General features: G+C 48.5%; 1 long non-coding RNA gene across 1 annotated transcript; it reads right to left on the reverse strand.

The window, feature by feature from the left end:
- On the reverse strand, positions 1–19,757 carry LOC147019072 (uncharacterized). Its single transcript, XR_015062627.1, has 3 exons — positions 19,563–19,757; positions 4,826–4,929; positions 1–3,390 (listed from the first exon to the last, which is right to left on the reverse strand). It is a non-coding gene; the product is annotated as an uncharacterized LOC147019072 (long non-coding RNA).
- Between the last annotated feature and the right edge of the window lie 30 nt (positions 19,758–19,787).

The following is a 19,787-nucleotide window of genomic DNA, read 5'->3' on the forward strand; positions in this document are numbered from 1 at the left end:
AGCCATTCAGATAAATAGATAATTGTGTATTTTTGAGATTGTCAACGAGCATCACAACTTTGTTCCGATGTTAACTACAATTTACCAGGTACGCAATCGAATTAGCAAATTCCCAGGTGGGAAGGTATTAGCCTCTGAGTTGCTTGGATTGTCTATTTTTTTAACTGCCTTTCTGATGACAATCGGACAAGTGTGCAGGATATGGTTGATGGGTGGGTTGGAAAATAAAGCCGGCTGTCCTCCGCCCTTCCCCTCAACTTTTGTGGGCAAACATGCGCTGATCTTTTTTGCTGGAATAATACTGCGCGAGTGCAACACCGGTGCCCCCTCCAAGATCACCGAGCGGCGTTTGGCCGAATTGAAAGGCGTGAGAGCCCAGATGGACCAATTGGTCCCGCTCAAACACAGTGGTTGTGCTCTGCTCACAGCGTTGGTGTTCCACCAAATGACAGAAGATGGCGACCTCACGCAAGTTGTGATGATTGTGACGACAGCACAGTGCACAAGCCACAAGTATTTTCAATAATTCCATTTGATGGACACGAAGGTACGAATATCCATCCGACTGACAACTCGACAGGATGTCGAACACAGATACGCCCTATTGAATTATACTAACGGATCAAGATGGCCTCCTCGCTATGGATGCACACCTGTATGCACAAAGGTGGACAGAGCGATGGGAAAGCGGAATATAACTCGAGAGTTCATAGAACACGATACCCCGCGTAGTGTTCAGGTATATACAGGAGGGCCTTGCCGTTCGTGGGGGTTACGTTCTTGAAAATCCTCATCAACTGTAATTCCTACAATGACTTTGAAAGATGTGCAAGGCTCTATGTCGAGATCAGCATCAGTGTTCATCAATCAACAATATCCTGTTCCCTTCACAAAGCTGGCCTCTATGGACAGGTGGCAAGAAAAAAGCAATTGCTGAAAAAGACGCGTCGAAAAGCTCGGATGGAGTTTGTGACAAATCATCTTAATGACACTGCAGGTATGCGGAGAAAAGTTTTATGGTCAGACGAGACAATAATTGAACTTTTTTGTCTAAATTCAAAACGTTGGATCTGGCGCAAGCCTAACACTGCACATCACCCAGTTAATACCATCCCTATTGTCAAGCACGGTGGTAGCAGCATCATGTTATGGGGCTGCTTTTCATCAGCAGGGACTGGTGAGCTTGTCATGATAGGAGGGACAATGGATGGTGGAAAGTACAGGAGAATCCTTGATGAAAACCTCCTTGAGTCAGCCATGAATCTGAAACTGGGTAAGAGATTCTCATTTCAGCAAGACAATGATTCGAAGCACAAATCTAAAGCCACACTGGAGTGGCTGATTAAGAAGAAAATAAATGTTCTTGAGTAGCCCAGTCAAAGTCCTGACTTGAACCCAATTGAACGTTTATGGTGAGACTTGAAGATTGCAGTCCATCGACGATCTCCATAAAACTTGGCAGAACTAGAGCAATTTTCACGTGAAGAATGGGCAAACATTTCACCATCTCAATGGACAAAGCTAGTCGAGACCTACCCACAAAGACTCGAAGTCATGAGGAATGGGGTCATTTGCTGAAAAAGGTTCTTCCACCAAGTGCTGACCTAAGGGGCTGAATACTTTTGCAACCAGTGAATGTTGGTTTTGTATATGTTTTATCAGGTATACTTAATATGTAACCTCCTTCAGCTATAACAGTGTTCTGTTTGATCTTTTCAGTTATAAGTTTAAAAAAGTTCATTTGGAAAAATTGTTTCCATATAATTCATCTAAATGTGGCATTATTGGTAGTGGATGGATAGTTTTGTACACCACTGTAAATAACACACGTAACAACCTGGTCTGCAGAGAAGAGCCATCATTCACCTTCTTTTTGAGACCGCTCCTGATCACCTGCATAGCTCTCTCAGCCTGACCATTAGAAATGGGTTTAAAGGGAGAACTGCGAAAGTGCTTCACACCATTTTGTTTCAAGAAATCCTGAAACACAGCACTGGTGAAACACGAGCCATTATCACTAACCACACAATGCGGTAAAGAACAAGTGGCAAACATGGCACATAAACTCCAAACCGTGATTTTGCCAGCCCAGGGTGATAAGGCTAACCATTCGATCCACTTTAAATGAGCATCGACTACAACCAGAAGCATCTTCCTCAAGAATGGTCCAGCATAATATACGTGAATATTAGACTGTGGTTTAGAAGGCCAGGACCACATGTGAAGCGGTGTCTCAGGTGAGTCTTGGGCGGTAGCCTGACACACTGACAGTGACAAACGTAGCTCTCGAGGTTTTCATCTATGATCTATACTCGGCCACCAAACGTGGCTCCCGGCAATTAACTTCATGGTCACAACACCTGGATATGATCCATGCAGTTCAACGCACACCTTGTTCCGACCTTTAGGGGTACAATAACCCCGCTACCTCAAAGCAGGTAAGGACAGTTCATTTGTACCCTATGAGTTCCACTTTCTCATGGAACTCATAGGGTACGGTTGACCATATGGCACTGTTAACACATTGTTCTATCATATGTAGGCTCGGGTCCACATTCGTCCAATATTCAATTTGTTTGGAAGAGATTGGAGCATTATCACAGTCAAACACTCTCACTGCCATTAAAAACAAAAACTCTCCTGGTACAGGTACATTACCTGGGTTAACAGGCAGTGGTAACCTAACATACTCAAAAAAATCATCCAAGAGCTTCCTTTTCAACCACGTTACGCTCCGCTGCTGACAAAGTGTGTGATGCATCATCGTTTCATCGCTGTAACACACAGACAATACCATAGGACGAGGCATCACAGCTGAGAACCAGTGGCTTAACCGTATCCTAGATGAACACCAACACTTTAGATGAACACAGCAACCGTTTCGCTTCAGCAAATGCCTTTTTACACTGGGGGTGACCACTGCCATTCAACACTTTTACATCAGAGCTCGTGGAGAGGTTCAAGAACAGTGCTCAGATTTAGAACAAAGATACAGTAATAGTTCAATATCCCCAGGAACACTTCAAGCTTCGTCGTGTTCGCAGGAGTAGGAGCATCACTGGTAGCCTCAGTCTTAGACTTGCTGGGTCTTATGCCATCAGCATCAGTACAGAAATTCTCATTGTCAGGACGATACCTTATATAGAATAGACATGGCCTGCTAACTTCTCAGCCCAACGCTGATTGCGTGTGAAGAGGCCTGTGGGTTCATTCCCTTACACTCATTGAAACAGGGACTTTAATGGTTTGTGGTCGGTTATGAGTTCAAAATGTCAACAGAAGAGATACTGTTGCATCTTAGTTAGTCCAAAAAAATCATCCAAGAGCTTCCTTTTCAACCACGTTACGCTCCGCTGCTGACAAAGTGTGTGATGCATCATCGTTTCATCGCTGTAACACACAGACAATACCATAGGACGAGGCATCACAGCTGAGAACCAGTGGCTTAACCGTATCCTAGATGAACACCAACACTTTAGATGAACACAGCAACCGTTTCGCTTCAGCAAATTCCTTTTTACACTGGGGGTGACCACTGCCATTCAACACTTTTACATCAGAGCTCGTGGAGAGGTTCAGGAACAGTGCTCAGATTTAGAACAAAGATACAGTAATAGTTCAATATCCCCAGGAACACTTCAAGCTTCGTCGTGTTCGCAGGAGTAGGAGCATCACTGGTAGCCTCAGTCTTAGACTTGCTGGGTCTTATGCCATCAGCACTGATAATACAACTGAGAAATTTCACTTCTAGTAACATAAATCTACACCGGTAGCATTTCACCTTAAATAACCCAGCTTCGACAAGACGTTTGATAACCACCTCAAGGTTACACAAGTGTTCGGTAACAGTGTGACCGGTGATGAAAACATCATCTTGAAAAACGACAACATTGGGAATTGATTTGAGCAGATGCTCCATATTACGTTGAAATATGGCAGTGTCCGATTTGATGCCGAAAGGACAGCGATTAAACACAAACAACTCCTTGTGGGTGTCACAATGCTTCTATATTTTGGAGTCCTGATCTAGTACCATCTGAGTACTGTAAAAGCAGATTCCAAATGGAAGCAGATAAACGTCTTTTGACGAGAAAGTGGAGTGAAAAGTCATCTGTGGAGGAACAAGTTTGGTGGTGGAGGTAAAAAAAAAGATCAAGGAAATTTCAAGGGAAAGTTGTGGTGTCTTGTGTGATGTCAGTCTACGTTTACGGTCTCAAAATGGTCGCACTTCCAAACCCCCCCCCCCCCAAAAAAAAAATCAGAGGTTGTAGGTTTGCAAAAACAACTGTGTCAGGAGGATTGCCTGAGTAAAGAGGGTGGATAGAAAAAGGATGGATGAACTGAGGGAGGAAATTGGTGTGCAGATGAGCTCAATGGGGAGATTGGTAAAAAGCCACCTGAAGAGGGCTGGACACTTGGTGTGGATGGGGGAAGAGATATTGGCAAAGAGAGCGGATAGGTTGAGGGAGCAAGGTAGGAGGAAAAGAAGTAGACTGTGGTTGAGATGGAAAGATAGTGTGAGGAGGGATGTCAATAAGGTGGGGGTAGTTGGAGAGTGGAGAGAGTTGGCTGAGGACAGAGGGAAGTGGAGGAGTATCATGGTCAAGGCAGGGCATAAGGTTGGTACCATTGGACCTCACTTCTTATGAAGGGAAGAGAAGGAGAAGAAGAACAGGGAACACAACAACATTTTATACAATTCTACTTACAATGAAATACGTGCTCCAGGTATAGTACAAGTGGGAAGTCCTTATCGAAATGAGCCTTAATGTGCAAAATGCACACCACAGGAGAAAGACCAGAAGAAGTGGCAGGATTGAAATACCCTTTGCGGTTCGTTCGGGCACCACAAAGTTCCGTCCGGAGTTCACGGCTCCAATTCCCTGATAGGGGGCCAGTGCACACCCATTGTCACTCAGGCTCTGCCACCTGGAACATAAAATGGACACACAGTACTTGGCAACCCGCTCGACTCTGTTTGGACCCCGTCTTGCCAACAGGACTGGACTCTGTGAACCCTGACTGGAACAACAGAACCGGACTGAGCTGGACTGGCAATGAATGATTGAACAGTGGATTGGAACCCTGACCGATGTCTGCTCAGTCTTTTCTGGGCTCCCAAGATATGACCCGCTTTGTAACATCACCCTGCCCTGCCTGTCCCGTACCAATTGGCGGTTCGGCCCTAAATCAAGGAGAAGCCCTCCTGTATCTTGACTCTTTCTCAGATGTTCGGGAATTGCCCTTCATGCCAAAACTTGCACCTTTAAGTCAAAACTTGCACCTTCTCGGCATTGCGAGGCAGAATTCCCGAATAAAAGACATTTATGACAGAGGAAAAGAGAAAGAACATTGGGAGTTGATTTTCAGGGAAAAGCCGTTTTAGACATAAACATGACGGAGGGAAGACGACAGGTTTCTATACACATAGAATAATCAACGCATAATCTTATTACAATTAAATTATGTCACGCTTCGACTTAACATGCACGATGGAACTATTACTAAGCTACACAATCTTAACCTGAAGAAGCCATTTCCACAACACTACCCCCACCTTCTTCTTTCAGACTCTCCCGCGTCTCCCCTTGGATATGGAAGCAGCATTGGGGTCCGACTACACTTAGCATACAAACAACTCCCCATCCGAATCTACACCCACATGCAGCAATCAAAAAGTTCATCCTCCGTCTAATGTGTCGATCCACTATTCCTACACATGCTTTCACGATTTTGTTTTTTGTATACATTGTCGAGGCTCGTATGAGAGCTAACACACAACACACAGCAAGGGGGGGGGGGCATGAGACAAGAGGAGCGGGAAAGGGAAGGACAAAACAGTGGGGGAACAGAGACATTAGGAGATCTGTGGAAGGGAGAGGGATGGGACGGGGACACACGAGGTATACAAGATGGACACTAGCACACACTTATCCAACTACAAGTATACTCAGAAATTATTTTAACTATTTACAAAGTTACATTTACCAAATTTACAAAATCTCTCCGTGATGTGCAACTTTCCACAGATGCATTTACGTTTGGTTTTGACAGTTCTGGGAAAGCCCACCTCTCCCCACCATAGTGACCTAACCTCTCAAATACGTGATGCCTTACCATGCATATGTGGGCAATAGGCGGACTGAGCGAAACCCTTTATTTTCCATTGAAACAATAGTTCGGTAATGTCAAATTCACTAAAAGAGGCTGTTTAATTACATGAGCAATGTTTGTGCTGCCGCCATATTGGAGGACTAAAAAAAAAAGATAAAAGGAATGATCACATGTGCTTTTATAAGAATGTCCAAGTAAAAGCGACACCGATTGGTTCTGCGTTTGTGACGTCAATCAGATTCCGAACTCCCATTGGTTGATTCCATCACCCCTATCTGGGCTCCGATTGGCTGGAGCAGAGTTGCCCAAGATCACATACCATTCGAGTCATTACCTCCAAACCTTGTCTCCAAATAATGGAATGTCCATTCACGATCGGTTCATTTATTGAGATGCGTGTTTTCATGGTTAAATAAATCTGTGTTAATGCTTGTCCTGAAGCTTGGGTATGTCGATATGTTGGCTGCTTTGTCTCGGGAGTGATATCTTCTTACTATAATGGAGCAAACATGCATGTCGCCGAACCTCAAAAATTGACATGTGGTGGATCAAGCACCACCTTTGGTGGTAGCGGGTATTACAAATCACCCTCCTTTATCTTCAGATGGGGAGTTTCCGCAACACAGACCCATTTGAATTGCTGAATCTAGCATGGTCTCGAAGCGAGATGAACTTTCCAACCATTATATATCCAGATTAATGCATTATTGTTTCACGAGTCAGTAAGTGACCACTATATTCGTTATGGGTGTATGTATGTCTGTCTGTCTGTCTGTCTGTCTGTCCCGAGCATAGCTCCGTGGGTTTTGATCCGATCTTGATAAAATTAGGATGCGAGGTTTGTATCATGATCTAGTTGTGTTTTCCTCAGAATGGGCGGAGCCACGCCCAAAAAACATGTGTTTTTAGGGGGTAGCCAGTTTCAAGTTACATCTTCTCCGAGGGGTTTTGTCGAATCTGGCAGAGGTTTCGGTATTTGGTTAGCCCAATGGCACCTGCATAGCCCCACGGAGCTCGATTTTTCATTTTCGTCCCAAGGTCAAGGTCACAAGGTCACGAACTTAGAAAATGTCAAAAAAAATCAATAAATTGGGCATCGAGCTCCTAGGGTTTTCAACTGTTTCGAATGAAAGTTGGTATGCAAGTAGTGCTCTTCGAGTACTACAACTTTCATCATTTACGTTTTTCCCGATTGCCGCCAGTTTGCCCGTGGCGTCCCCTCGAAGGTCAAAAAATAAAAAAAAGGCGAACCGTGTACATTGCTCATGAACCATGGCCGTCCCCAGACTTGTCTTTACTTATAGCTTTTACTCCCTGAAAGATGTGATCAGGTCAGGTATGGGAGCATGTGCCAGAACAGCACGTCGCTGCGTCCACTTTCCGCCGGTACTCCAGGGGCCTCCGTCTGGCCATCCCCCAGGCAGATGCCAGGCCCATCCCCATCTCCTTGAGATGATGGTCAACCTGTTGCAACCATGAGGCACGTGGTCGACCCACTGGCCTCCTCCACTCATGAGACTCCCTCGCTGAGAGAATCTGGTGAGCAGGATCAGAGTCAGGAAAACGAGCCACATGTCCATACAGCCGCAACTGATGCTCACGGACTATGCAGGTAACAAATCTCATCCGAGTCTCTCTCAGCAACCGCTCATTGGACACAAAATCCGACCAGCGATAGCCAAGGATTCTCCGAAGAGACCTGGTACCAAAGGAATTAAGTCTCCGTCTCAGATCCTTGGTCAGAGTCCAAGTCTCGCACCCATAGAGCAAGACTGGAAGTACCAAGGACCTGAAGACTCGGACTTTCGTCCTCCCGCACAGGTACCGGCAGCGCCACACCCCATGATCCAGTGAATCCATGACTCCCCAGGCCCGACCCAGACGTCTATTGACCTCTGACTCGCAGCCAGCAGAGACATGAATATCACTGCCAAGGTAAGCGAATCTCTCCACGACCTCAACATCCTCACCACAAACAGACACAGACAGGACAGCAGCATCCAAGATGTCACCGAAAGCCTGGATCTTAGTTTTGACCCAAGAAACCCGTAATCCCAACGGCTCCGACTCCTCATTCAGCACCTCGAGGGCCCCCAAGAGGATGTCTAAAGTCTCCGCAAAGATGACTGCATCATCTGCAAAGTCAAGGTCCGAGATCTTGACATTCCCAAATGACGCACCGCAACTTGATCTCTCCGACATCCTCCCTAGAATCCAGTCCATACAAGTGCTGAAAAGTGTGGGGGCAAGTACACATCCCTGACGAACTCCAGTAACAACTGGAAATAAGTCAGAGATGGTACCACCACACTTCACAGCACTCTCAGTACCAGAGTAGAGTTCAGACATCAGATCGATCAGTTTTGGTGGCACCCCACGAAGACCAAGAATCCTCCAGAGGACATCCCGATTCACTGAATCGAACGCTTTACAGAGATCAACATAGGCTGCAAGCAGCCCCTGCCGAAACTCTCGTCTGCGTTCGGTGAGGACACGAAGTGCAAGGATACGGTCAATCGTTGACCTCTTTGGTGTAAAGCCTGACTGCTCTGGACGCTGGTGCTCAAGCAGATGGTGGCGAACCCTATCGAGAATTATCCGAGCAAAGACCTTGCCCGGCACTGAGAGCAGCGTCACCCCTCGGTAGTTGTTGCAGTCTTGGCGATCACCCTTCCCTTTCCAGAGAGGGACAACAAGGCCCCTCTTCCAGTCAGTTGGGATGATGCCTGTGTTCCAGGCAGAGCAAAAAACTGCATGCAACGACATGAGTGCAGCATTTCCACCAGCCTTGAGAAGTTCGGAATGGATGCCACAGATCCCTGGAGCTTTGCCCCGTTTCAACTGGTTCACCGCAGCCCGTGTTTCCACAAGCGTAGGTGGACCACAGTTGATTCGAGGGTCAGCAACAGGGATTGTAACACCCTTGACGTCCAACTCGACAGTTGGGGGATCAGCCTGGTACAACCGCTCAAAGTAACCGGTCCAGCGGGCCTTCACTTCAGACTCCTCTGTCAAGAGCCTACCACTCTCTGCTCGAACTGTAGTGCTCCGAGGGATGGGCTTGGATGAACATAATGCGCGAATTCCCCTGTAAGCGGGATGAGAATCACCTGTCCACAGGTGATGCTCTACCCCCTCACAGATTCCTCGCACATAGGCCTCCTTGTCCACCCTCAGTGCACGTACAGTTTTACGCCTCAGCTCCCTGAACAGCTCAGCTCTGCCATTCAGCCTGGCCCTGCAACTCTGGTCAATGGTATCCAGTGTCCCTTGAGAGACAAAATTCTTCTTTGCCCTGCGGTGAGCTCCAAGGCATCCACCGGCAACATCAAGGACGGTGGTCTTGAAGGCGCTCCACAACTCTTCAGGACCCCCCAAAGCACCCAGACCCCCCAAGTGTCCACTCAGCCTGTTCACAAACTCCTCAGCTACTCTCTCATCCCTGAGCTTGGCAACATCCAGCCTCGGCTGGGATGGTACCATTCTCCAGGATTTAAGGTGCACCTTTAGAGTTGCTACAACAAGCCTGTGGTCAGTATTGAGGAACTGAGCACTCCGGTAGACCCTGCAGTTCTGGATCATCCTCCAACGACCGTCAATGAGGACATGGTCAATCTCCTTTGCCACACCGCCAGCGTTGGAATACCAAGTCCAGCGATGAGCTTGTGGGCGCTGAAACCATGAACCAGCCACCCTAAGTCCATGACTTCTTGCAAAGTCAAGGAACTTAGTGCCATTCTGGTTCATAGTTCCTGACCCATGGGGACCAACACACACCTCATAACCATCCCTATCAGTGCCAGTCGATGCATTGAAATCCCCCAAGACTAGAAGTGTATCTCGTCTGGGGCACTGATCAACCACAGACTCGAGTGTGGCGTAGAATGCATCCTTCATGGTGAGATCACTCGCCTCAGTCGGAGCATAAACAGAGACCAGGGAAATGACACCTAAGGAGTGACGAATCCTTAATCTCATAATACGCTCGTTGACCGGTGTTACCTCAATTATCATTGGGGTCAGCTTATTGGACACAGCTACAGCAACTCCTTGGGTATGGTAACCATCAGAGCGACCAGACCAATAGTAGGTGTAACCACCCACCATTATCTCGCCGCAATCCGGTCTCCGAACCTCAGAGAGAGCTGCAATCCCGATGTCCAAACGCTTGAGCTCAGATGATAACAGAGACAGGTGATCATCCTCTCTTAGGGATAGGACATTCCAGGCACCTACCCGAAGGGACCGCCTCAGGTTAACCCAAGGAGACCGCCGTCTGGTGGACGACACCTCAGCACCACTCCGCCACACTCTCCCGCAATCTGACCCAGGGATGTTACCCCGTGGTTTCCCTCCTATCAAAGATTGGGGGTCCCGAAGGCTTTGCCCCAATCCCGTCATCCGGTGAGCTGCCCTGCGAAGGGAAGCTGCACAGGAGGTACTCCCACGGAGTGGGTTTTCAGATTTTTTTGCGTTTTTGCGTTTTGCGGAATGAAGGATTTTACGGTGGCCGGAGTGCAAATCCTGCCACCAACCTCCTAATAAGAAGTGACCCAACTGCAGGAGGACGTCCGCAGACACAGTTGGGCACTAGATATGGATGGCCGTTGGCTCACAAGGAGCTCCTCCGCCCTTTGACAGGTTTTGTTTTTAATCCTGCTGGGTGTCCATATCCAAACACCCTCCTCACCAGAAAACCTGGTGGGGGAGACGGTTTAGTCACCGACAACCCGACCATGGAACAGGTTAGTACAGGTTTACATGGTACCTGTAGCATGTCACAGATCGAACCTGACCTGACAAAGATGTGATGACATGGAAAAATTTGCATTCCTACAACCAGTTGACATCTGGATCAGTGATGTGGCTCTTTTTGTGAAGAATGGCCATCACCTTGTACGAGCAAAGGTAGATCGATAATACATCAATGACACCACGGACTCTTGTTGGCAGAGCCAATAAGCATGATGTTATATATTGTTGTAGAAATGACTCCTATGGGTTAATAATGCTGAAAATAGAGCAGATATTTACTTAATGAGGGTTTTAGAATAAGTGTGAAGTAATTAAATGTGACATTAGGTATGCCTTGTGATTTTGTTTATATAGACGACATCCATCCAACCCATTGTGTGTATTTTAAATTACCAACCTGTTTGACACTTTATTCAATGTTTCTATCAGTCTTAAATGTTGTTTTTCGTGTCTGTGTAGGCCATCAACCAATAGCTGAGGTGGGGAAAGCCTCCTCCACCATCCCAACCAGCCCACAGCTCCAGAACGTTGGGGTGAGAGGTCATGGAAGGGTCGCCGCACACCCGGACCAGACCTGTCGACCAATGGAAGGTAAGAGGGGAGAGACGCAGCTCATCATGGGTGACATGGGTGGCTTGTGGCTACAAAAGGTGGGTGCGGCAATCGGAAGCGGAAGAGATGCCCATGAACCACCCCATGAAAGGCGGTGTCATGTCCACAGAGCTGCCGTACGAAAGCCACGCCGCCACCCAGCCAGCCACACATCTTTCCTCCTCCTCCCAAGCTGGACCTGGGCTGCCACCCTGCATCGGTTCCTGCCGTGTCCCACTGGGCACAACCGCCATATTTTTTGTCTTGTCCGCCTCTCTGATCTATCTCTCATGGAATGATTGAAAGTCTTTGAGGAAGATAATTAAGGATCTGCCGTTCATCATTGGTTTGTGGGTGCATATGACTGGTAAGCATAAGGGGTTTATTAGCAACTTATTTTTCAACTGTTGTTTATGAATTGCCTCTTCTTTGTTGCTACCCCCACCCCATGCCATTTCTTTCAAATACATTATAAAACCACTTGGTCTCTCGGAGACATCTGGTTATCCTGGTGGTGGATTTATCTTTTGGTTCTGGTAATCCCCCCTAAGGGTTGATTGGTTTCTGGAAAAGATTGCTCACGTGACAAAGGTTTGCTTGGCTTAATTAGATCGGTCCTGTGATAGCCTATTTGCATGGAGCTTGGCTGGCTCAATGGTTCCAACGGGTATAGAGTACCCCAAGGCAGTGCACTAAGTCCAATATTATTAAAAAATCACCTCTGAAACGGCTGAACAGATTGGGGCGAAACTTTACAGGTATGACCGCCTGTCCATGAGGAACAAACAGTTCCCGAGGTGTGATGTCATCGGTCACATGGTTTGGCAGCTATGTTGGATTTACCCTAAAACCTACAAAAATCTTCTTCTCCAGAACGGCTGGACAGATCAAGGAGAAACTTCACATAAATGTTCCGCAAGCCTTGGGAATACCAAGGTATTCACGAATAATTGATGTCACATGGTCTGGCAGCCATATTGGATTGAGCGAAAAATCTTTAAAAATTATTTCACTTGAATCACTTATTCAATCGATGTGAAACTTCAAAATTATGATGAAGTAGTGATTGGGAATACATGTTTTAAATTTCAACCAGATCAGACACATGATCTGGCAGCCAGAATTATTTAATTTTTTAAATCACGTTTTAAAAAAAAAAAAATTATTATTATATTGAATAAGGTTCACTTGGCTGTGCCTGGATGGGTTTGAGGATAGAATCGGAGCAGCTGAAATGCATATCCTATCCAGGTTACTCCTGGTGACTTCATCTTTGCTTTTTGCTTCTTTGGGTTCCTTCTGATTACTCTAATGCAGGACTGTGCCTATTTGGTCTTCCATCTGATTTGAATTGAATTTATTTTAATCCCATTCTAAATTCAATTGAATAATAAACGTTATGGGTCAGGGTCAGGTGTCCGATAAAAGCGGGGTTGCATCAAAGCGGGACATCTTGGTACCCGGTCATCACTGCCAGCAGTTATAAAGTGGCAGTTCTAGTTATGTCTATTCTTAATTACATGACACACCAGTACACAAACACCACACAAAAGAAGTCCTGGCGAGGGTCTGCAATCTCCGATTGCTCTTCTTGTTGTCCTCACCGAAGGAGAGGGTATTGCATTTGGGTCCGTTTGTTTGCCTGTTTTTCCGAACAGAACTTTCGTGCTTTTCTCCGCAACTGCTTGTTGGAAGTAGACAAAATTTTCACCATTGGTGCGACTACTCATGTGGAATGTTTACTGATAATTATGGCGTCATAGGTCATGTGGTGTGGCAGCCATATTGGAAAAAGAGAAAAACGTTGGACCTCTGCATCTCTGAAACCGCACCAAGGAAAAAAAATGAAGCTTGGCACATAGCAAGTACTCATGGGGGGATGAGTGTGATTTTTTTGTTATGATGTCATAGTTGCTTTTGTTATGACGTCATAATTGCATATGGAGAACATTACATCAAATTAGTATGAAAAATTTTGAGGGTTATCTTGGGATAAAATGGTCCACAAATTTTTGATGACGTCATCGGTCACGTGATTAGGCAGCCATATTGTTTTTTTAAACCTTCAAAAATCTTCTCTGAAAGGACTGAACCAGTCATCACTGCCAGCATTTATAAAGTTGCTGTTCTAATTATGTCTCGTATTAATTACGTAACAAACCAGTACACAAACGCCACACAAAACTATACAAACACCACACAAAACAAGTCCTGGCGAGGATCTGCAATCTCTGATTGCTTTTTTTCTTGTTTATTATTATGATTGCTTCCTTGTACAATTCCTTCCCCTTTTGCCTTTAAAAAAAACCTTAAATATGAGCAAATATCACCTATCACTTCACTGACGTTAATACTGTTGTGGGGCCGAGTTTCGGTGGCGAGAACAACCGCTAGGTGGAGCAGTAGAGTCGGCTCCACCGAACACCCGGAATCTAGGTCGTACCTTTCAGATAAATCCGAAAGATCACGGGTCCCTTATCGGAGCGAAGATCGCCAATAGGTCGACCACGTGGGATAGGGTCAATTGCCAATTTCAATATACTGTTGCGAATTCGCGCCCGTTGGCGTGCGATCGGCCACTTAACTCCAATCGCAACAGCGTCGCCCACCGGACGGACAATTCAGTCGTGACCCTCCTGGGACTATCGCCAGAAACCAGTCACGGGTGGGGGTTTAACCTCACCACGGTCGTGCCAATTGTCTACCCGCGCAAGATAGGGTCGTTCGCTGAATTCGATCTTCCTAAGTACCTGCGCGGGCAGTCGACATGGCGACCTACCTCGGCGCCGGTCGGGTTGGGACACAAACCGCTTAAGCGGTCCGTTCCATACTGCAGCGATAACCAAGCGGTTATTATTGCCCGACCTCGCCAGATTGATTCTACTCCACGGGTGCTTACAACCCCGACTAATTTATTCCGCGATGTAAGATGGGGTGTTCAAAAGGGAAATAGGACACGACGAACGGGATACAGTTCAACAAGCACATTTATTGAAACCACACGTATGCAGGCAAAGCAATGAACAACAGTCATGCACGTATGTACAGTCAACAATGAATGAAACACGGAAACAGGCAAGAAAGTAATGAAAAGTAATACCACTGACTACAAGCAAACGTTTATTCACAAGCACTTAGGCAGGTCTACTTAATAGACGGCGCCACAACACATATACAAAAGCAAATAAATGGCCACCCCCAAAGACAAGGGTGGCAGACAGGGTCCGTGGACCGTACGTGGCATGGAACCTGGATGATCGGCCAGGCCCACGAGACCGAAGAGTCTTACCCGCACCCTCGTGGTGCGACGGTGGGCAGGTCGCGACGTCCCGCTCCCACGGCAGCTAGCGTAGCCGTGCCTGATCTCGGGCCCCTGGCGTGGTCGGTGAGCTCTGTCCGGCGTTCCCCACACGGACGCGCAGGCTCGCGCCACTCAGCCGGCAGAGCGGTTGGGGGAACGAACGGGGTTGCCAGAGCTCTCAGCACAGATGCTCAGTAAAAAGAAGGGTTGATGCTCCTTTAGCGAGTTGATGCTCTTTCAGCGAGTTGATGCTCTTTCAGCGAGTTGATGCTCTCTCAGCGAGTGGATGCTCTTTTGCCCCGGACTGCCTTGGCGCTGGCAAGCTCTCCCTGGCTGTGGTCTCCACGTAGCCTTTTCCCCGGCTGTGGTCTCCACGTAGCCCTCTGGTTTAGCCACCGAGCGACCTTCCGCATCCTTGCTCCGTCACTCTCTCTCTAACTCCCAACAACTCCGACTCTCTCCCGGCTTGCACTCGCCAAAAACCGCCCGACACTCACACTGACGGCTCCACAGATTCTCCACCGATCGACAACCCCAAGCTCCGGGCTCCACTCGACTGCCTCGCTTCAGACTGACGGCTCCACAGATTCACCCTCCGGTCGACAACCCCGAAGCTCCGGACTGCTGGCTCCACCGACTGACTGACTGACCCGGAGCACCGTTCTGCTCGTCCTTATATAGGGCCAGGGGAAGCGAGAATCGACCCTTGCCCTTTGACCTCCGACCCCCGCAAAGCCGACGTCGTGGAAATCATCAGGGAGCGTGGCCTTTGACCCCCAGAAAGCCGACGTCCTGGAAATCATCAGAGCCTCGCGCTGACAACGCAGCCTTTGACCCCCAGAAAGCCGACGTCATGGAAATCATTAGCGTTTCGCACTGACAGCGCAGCCTTTGACAGAACCCTTGCCTCTGCCCGCAGCGATGTCCTTTCCTTCAGATCCCGCCGCTGCTGGCGCGAATATGGCGTCGTTTCAGGGACGAAGGTGATGCGATGTTAGTGGTGTGGAGTGGTTGATGGTGGTGTAGGTAAAAAGGCGAAGGTGGCGGTTGTTTGGCGAATGAAGGTGAGGCGATGGTGTGGAGTCGTTGACGGGTGTGGAGGTAAAGGAGCGAAGGTGGTGGTTGTTTGGTTGTGGACGTCTGGGAACGATGTTGGTGGTGGCGATTTGGTTGTTGAGGGATGGTTGGTCCAAAATAACGATAGAAAAAGAAAAACGGCTATCTCAAAGGGTCGCAGCCCGGTGAACAAGAAGAAATCCCTTTAAACAACGGTGGGGAAATCTATCTGCACATAAACTTACCGGAATAACTGAGCTGGGGATCTTTATGAGGTATTGCGAATTTCCACAGCCGTAACAATACCTAAATACCCACGTCATCCAAACTGCCGGGGAAATTCACCCTCGGCAGGATCTGCGCAATCCGGGCCGTTATCGAGCCGGATCCGAGTCGTACCCCAAGCGGAGAGTACCAGATTCCTGCCGGGCCGATTGCACGATTACGGCAACAATGAAGCCTCCTAAATCCCGTTCACAGTGCAGTAAACCAATGATAGAAAGGACAAGGACGAGCTGGGTCATTCAACAAGAGGGGAATTTATTCACAATAATCAGGGGACGAGGGGAAGAATAATCGGGAGGGGAACACAGAGCAGAGTTATCACAACTCAGCAAGGCAAATAATGTACAACAAAAAGCACTTAACAGTTCTACTTATAGACGGGGCCCACGGACACTCACACGCACACACAGATACCCAGAAATGGACCCCGTCGGGTCTTTATTGAAGACTTCCAGCTCTAGGAAAGGGTGAGCTGGAGGCCAGAGCTATCTTGGACCTGTCCACCTTGTGTGGTCTTTGACGTTCTGGATCGGCGGGACTCGAACCCGCAACCACTCCAAGTACCAGGGACGGAGGATGAAGGACGGACGCCAACCAGCGCGAGTGCGGACAAGGCAGCGAGCGCCAGCAAGCAAGGCCAGGCGATCCGGGAAGATCCGGAAAACAAAACCCCAACTCCAACTGCCTCCAGTCGGATTGCGCCGAACAATTATTCACTCCTTCTCCAGAGGGGAGGAGCCGCCTCCTCCGACCCGCTCTCCCTCACTGGACGGTTTTGGCGCGCAAAATGCTCTCGTCGCCCCCGTGATTGGCCAAAAGGGGTGCCAAGTCCACTGATTGGACTGGGGGGGGGGGTGTGGCGGGCATCAATGCGGACCGCCCCTCAAACAGGAAGAGGAGTAATATTGTCCTGCGTTGGCTCTCATTGGCCGACCGACGCCAAACTCGCTCGCATCTCTCTGATTGGTCGAGAGAGACGCCAAGTCCTTCTTGAACTCCGCCCACCGCGAGCGTTATGGTGTCAGGATGGAGTGAAGGTGTTGTTGTAAGTGATGTAAAAATGTAAAAGAAAACCCCGACTATCAAAATAACTCCGCAGCGCACGAACATTTAATCACCGATTAGACACAGGGGATGGATTCTAACTATACACATATACTTAACGAAATAACTGAGCGACGGGGACCTGTCTGTTGTGTGCTCATGGCTGCCAGATTCGTAACAATACTAAAGGGGGGAAGGAGAAAAAGACGGGGGTGGGGGAGAGAGAGCGGGGAGAGTGAAGAGGTGGAGGGTAAAGGAGAGAGGAGAGAGGACGGAGGGGAGAGAGGAGAGAGGAGAGGGGAGAGAGGGGAGTGGGGGAGAGAGGAGAGAGGGGGAGAGAGGAGAGAGGGGAGAGAGGAGAGAGGACGAGAGAGGAGGAGAGAGGAGAGAGGACGAGAGGGGAGGAGAGAGGACGGGAGAGGAGAGGGGAGAGTTAGCAGAGAGAATATGTTCATGTTTCATCAAAAAACACACACACACACACACACACACACACACACACACACACACACACACACACACACACACACACACACACACACACACACACACACACACACACACACACACTAGTATAAAAAGATAGATATCTGTACTGGTGGTGACTAAGGAATACCCATTCCAGGGTAATTGGCAATGGTGAGTCAACACCATACACCTGGATCAAGTCTTGCAGTCAGGTTCGCTCGGCCTTATTTGCATACGACAGCGATGCCTTATCGGGGGTGACACTTGGTGGATTCGGACTTCCAATTCACACGCTGTTGTGGCTGTTACAACGTGTCGGACTCGTACCGGGAACCCGGAGAGGCCGACAAGGCATATGATAATGGCCCATGAATCTGATTTTGATGTTCCATTTTTCTGGGGGTCGGTGTTACAGTAGTGTATTTGTTTCGTGTGCAAGAAAAAAACAAACAAATTATTGCCGTGCCAAGGTCATTTTGACTGCAGCATCAAGTCTGGAGATCTTGGCGCAATCGGTTTTCCACATCCCAGAGCAATGGACTCGGGTCATTCCGTTCGTGCTTGGGTGGGAGACCTCAATGGAAGACCGGGTGTTGTACTGAGGCTGGGGAATGGCAGCATCGTTTTCAGCGGTCTGATCATTGATTTCTTCGTGCTCCGATCTACAGAACGGCAGTGACGCTACAACTCGGCTGAAATGCAGCGGACGGTTTGCCATTGCCTTCCCAGCAGGGGGTGGAATATTTGAATCTGGAACGTTCACAATCAGCGGGTTTCAATGAAGAAGCTCTCCGCCATTGGAATGAAAGGCGAAAGGCGAAAATCATGGTAAACACTGTATGTAAATCGCAGGCACAGTGGTGTAAATGGCCTCCTGAGGTCTCATAAGACCCTTTTCACCATGATGTCCGTGTTTGACATTGTCAGCAGCGTGGTGTTTTGTTTTATTCACCGTTTTTGTCTAACAGAGCCCAGCAGGCAAACAGAGGCGGGGTTTAAACGAGAGAGGTGCAGGACGTGCGATTTCTCTCCGTCGTGGAACTCCCATCAAATTGCTCACCTGTAATAAGCCAGCCGTCTGGCCGCCCGTCTACCTGCGAATCAGCCCCGAGGGCACTCTGTATTAATGTATGCGTTTGCCCGGAGGGCCGATCTCTTGCATGACAACAGGGAGCGCACACAGCGCAGGAAATGCAGTGATTTGGGACGGGCTCGTTAAGTAATGGTTAATGGCTCGAACTAAGTTTCTATGAATAAGAAAAATTAACGCGATTAAGATAACACCAACGGCAATTTAGTTAGCAGGTTGGCGAATAGATGCTCCGGTAACGTCCGAGGATATTAATCGCTGCGCTGCAACCTTAGTGCCATTTATTATCGGCGTCACAATGGCGCTGTGACGAGCGACGATGACGAGTGGTAGTCACACGAGCGGGGACGTTCGTGTCGGCCGCGAACCGGGTGCGCGTCCCAAAGTCCCGGAGAGCCTTGGAAGCTGCGCGAGTGGGTCGTGCACGGCGGTGACGCACGCGCCGCTGTTGCCATGGCCACCAGACTGTTGTTTGACGGGCTCGCGAGGATGGCGCGGGGAGGGGCCGGTGGAAAGGTCTGGGCCTGGAGAGACAAAACGGAGCAGATTTTTTTTTTCTGGGGAGGGGGGGGGTGGTCCTGATTGTCCCGAGTTGTCCAGATGTCGGTCTCGTACTCGTCCCTCCGCTCAAACATGAAGCAGATGGAGTCGTTCGCTGGAAAAAAAAAAATCTGTCTACCAACCCAGATGTGTGTCCGTGAGTCCGTGCGTGTCTGCAACGAACTCGCTGGAGGTTCGTCCATCCGTGCGTCCATCTCACGGTTTCCGCCAGAATTCTGTCGCCACCATCGAGTCGGTGATCTCACCTCACTCGTGTTGACGTAAACTTTTGCAAACCCACGTGACCTTCACCCTTACCTTTCGGGTGGTGGCCTGAAGAGCATCGTCCTGATGTGCAGACGCCTCCCCCCTCCTCCGACTGATCGGCACTCTCAAATTTTTCGAAACAATATTTTAGAATCACGATCGTGTCTGCCTGCTTTGGCCTGTTTGTTGTGCGTCTCCCCCATACGTCGTCATCGTCGTCCTCTCGCCGCCAGTCGCTCCCTCCCCGCCGCCTCACAACCAGGCGAGACGTTTCCG

The sequence above is a fragment of the Eptatretus burgeri genome, chromosome 10 (genome assembly GCF_056783735.1).
Source record: "Eptatretus burgeri isolate ZD-2024b chromosome 10, Ebu_testis_v1, whole genome shotgun sequence".
NCBI lineage: Eukaryota > Metazoa > Chordata > Myxini > Myxiniformes > Myxinidae > Eptatretus > Eptatretus burgeri.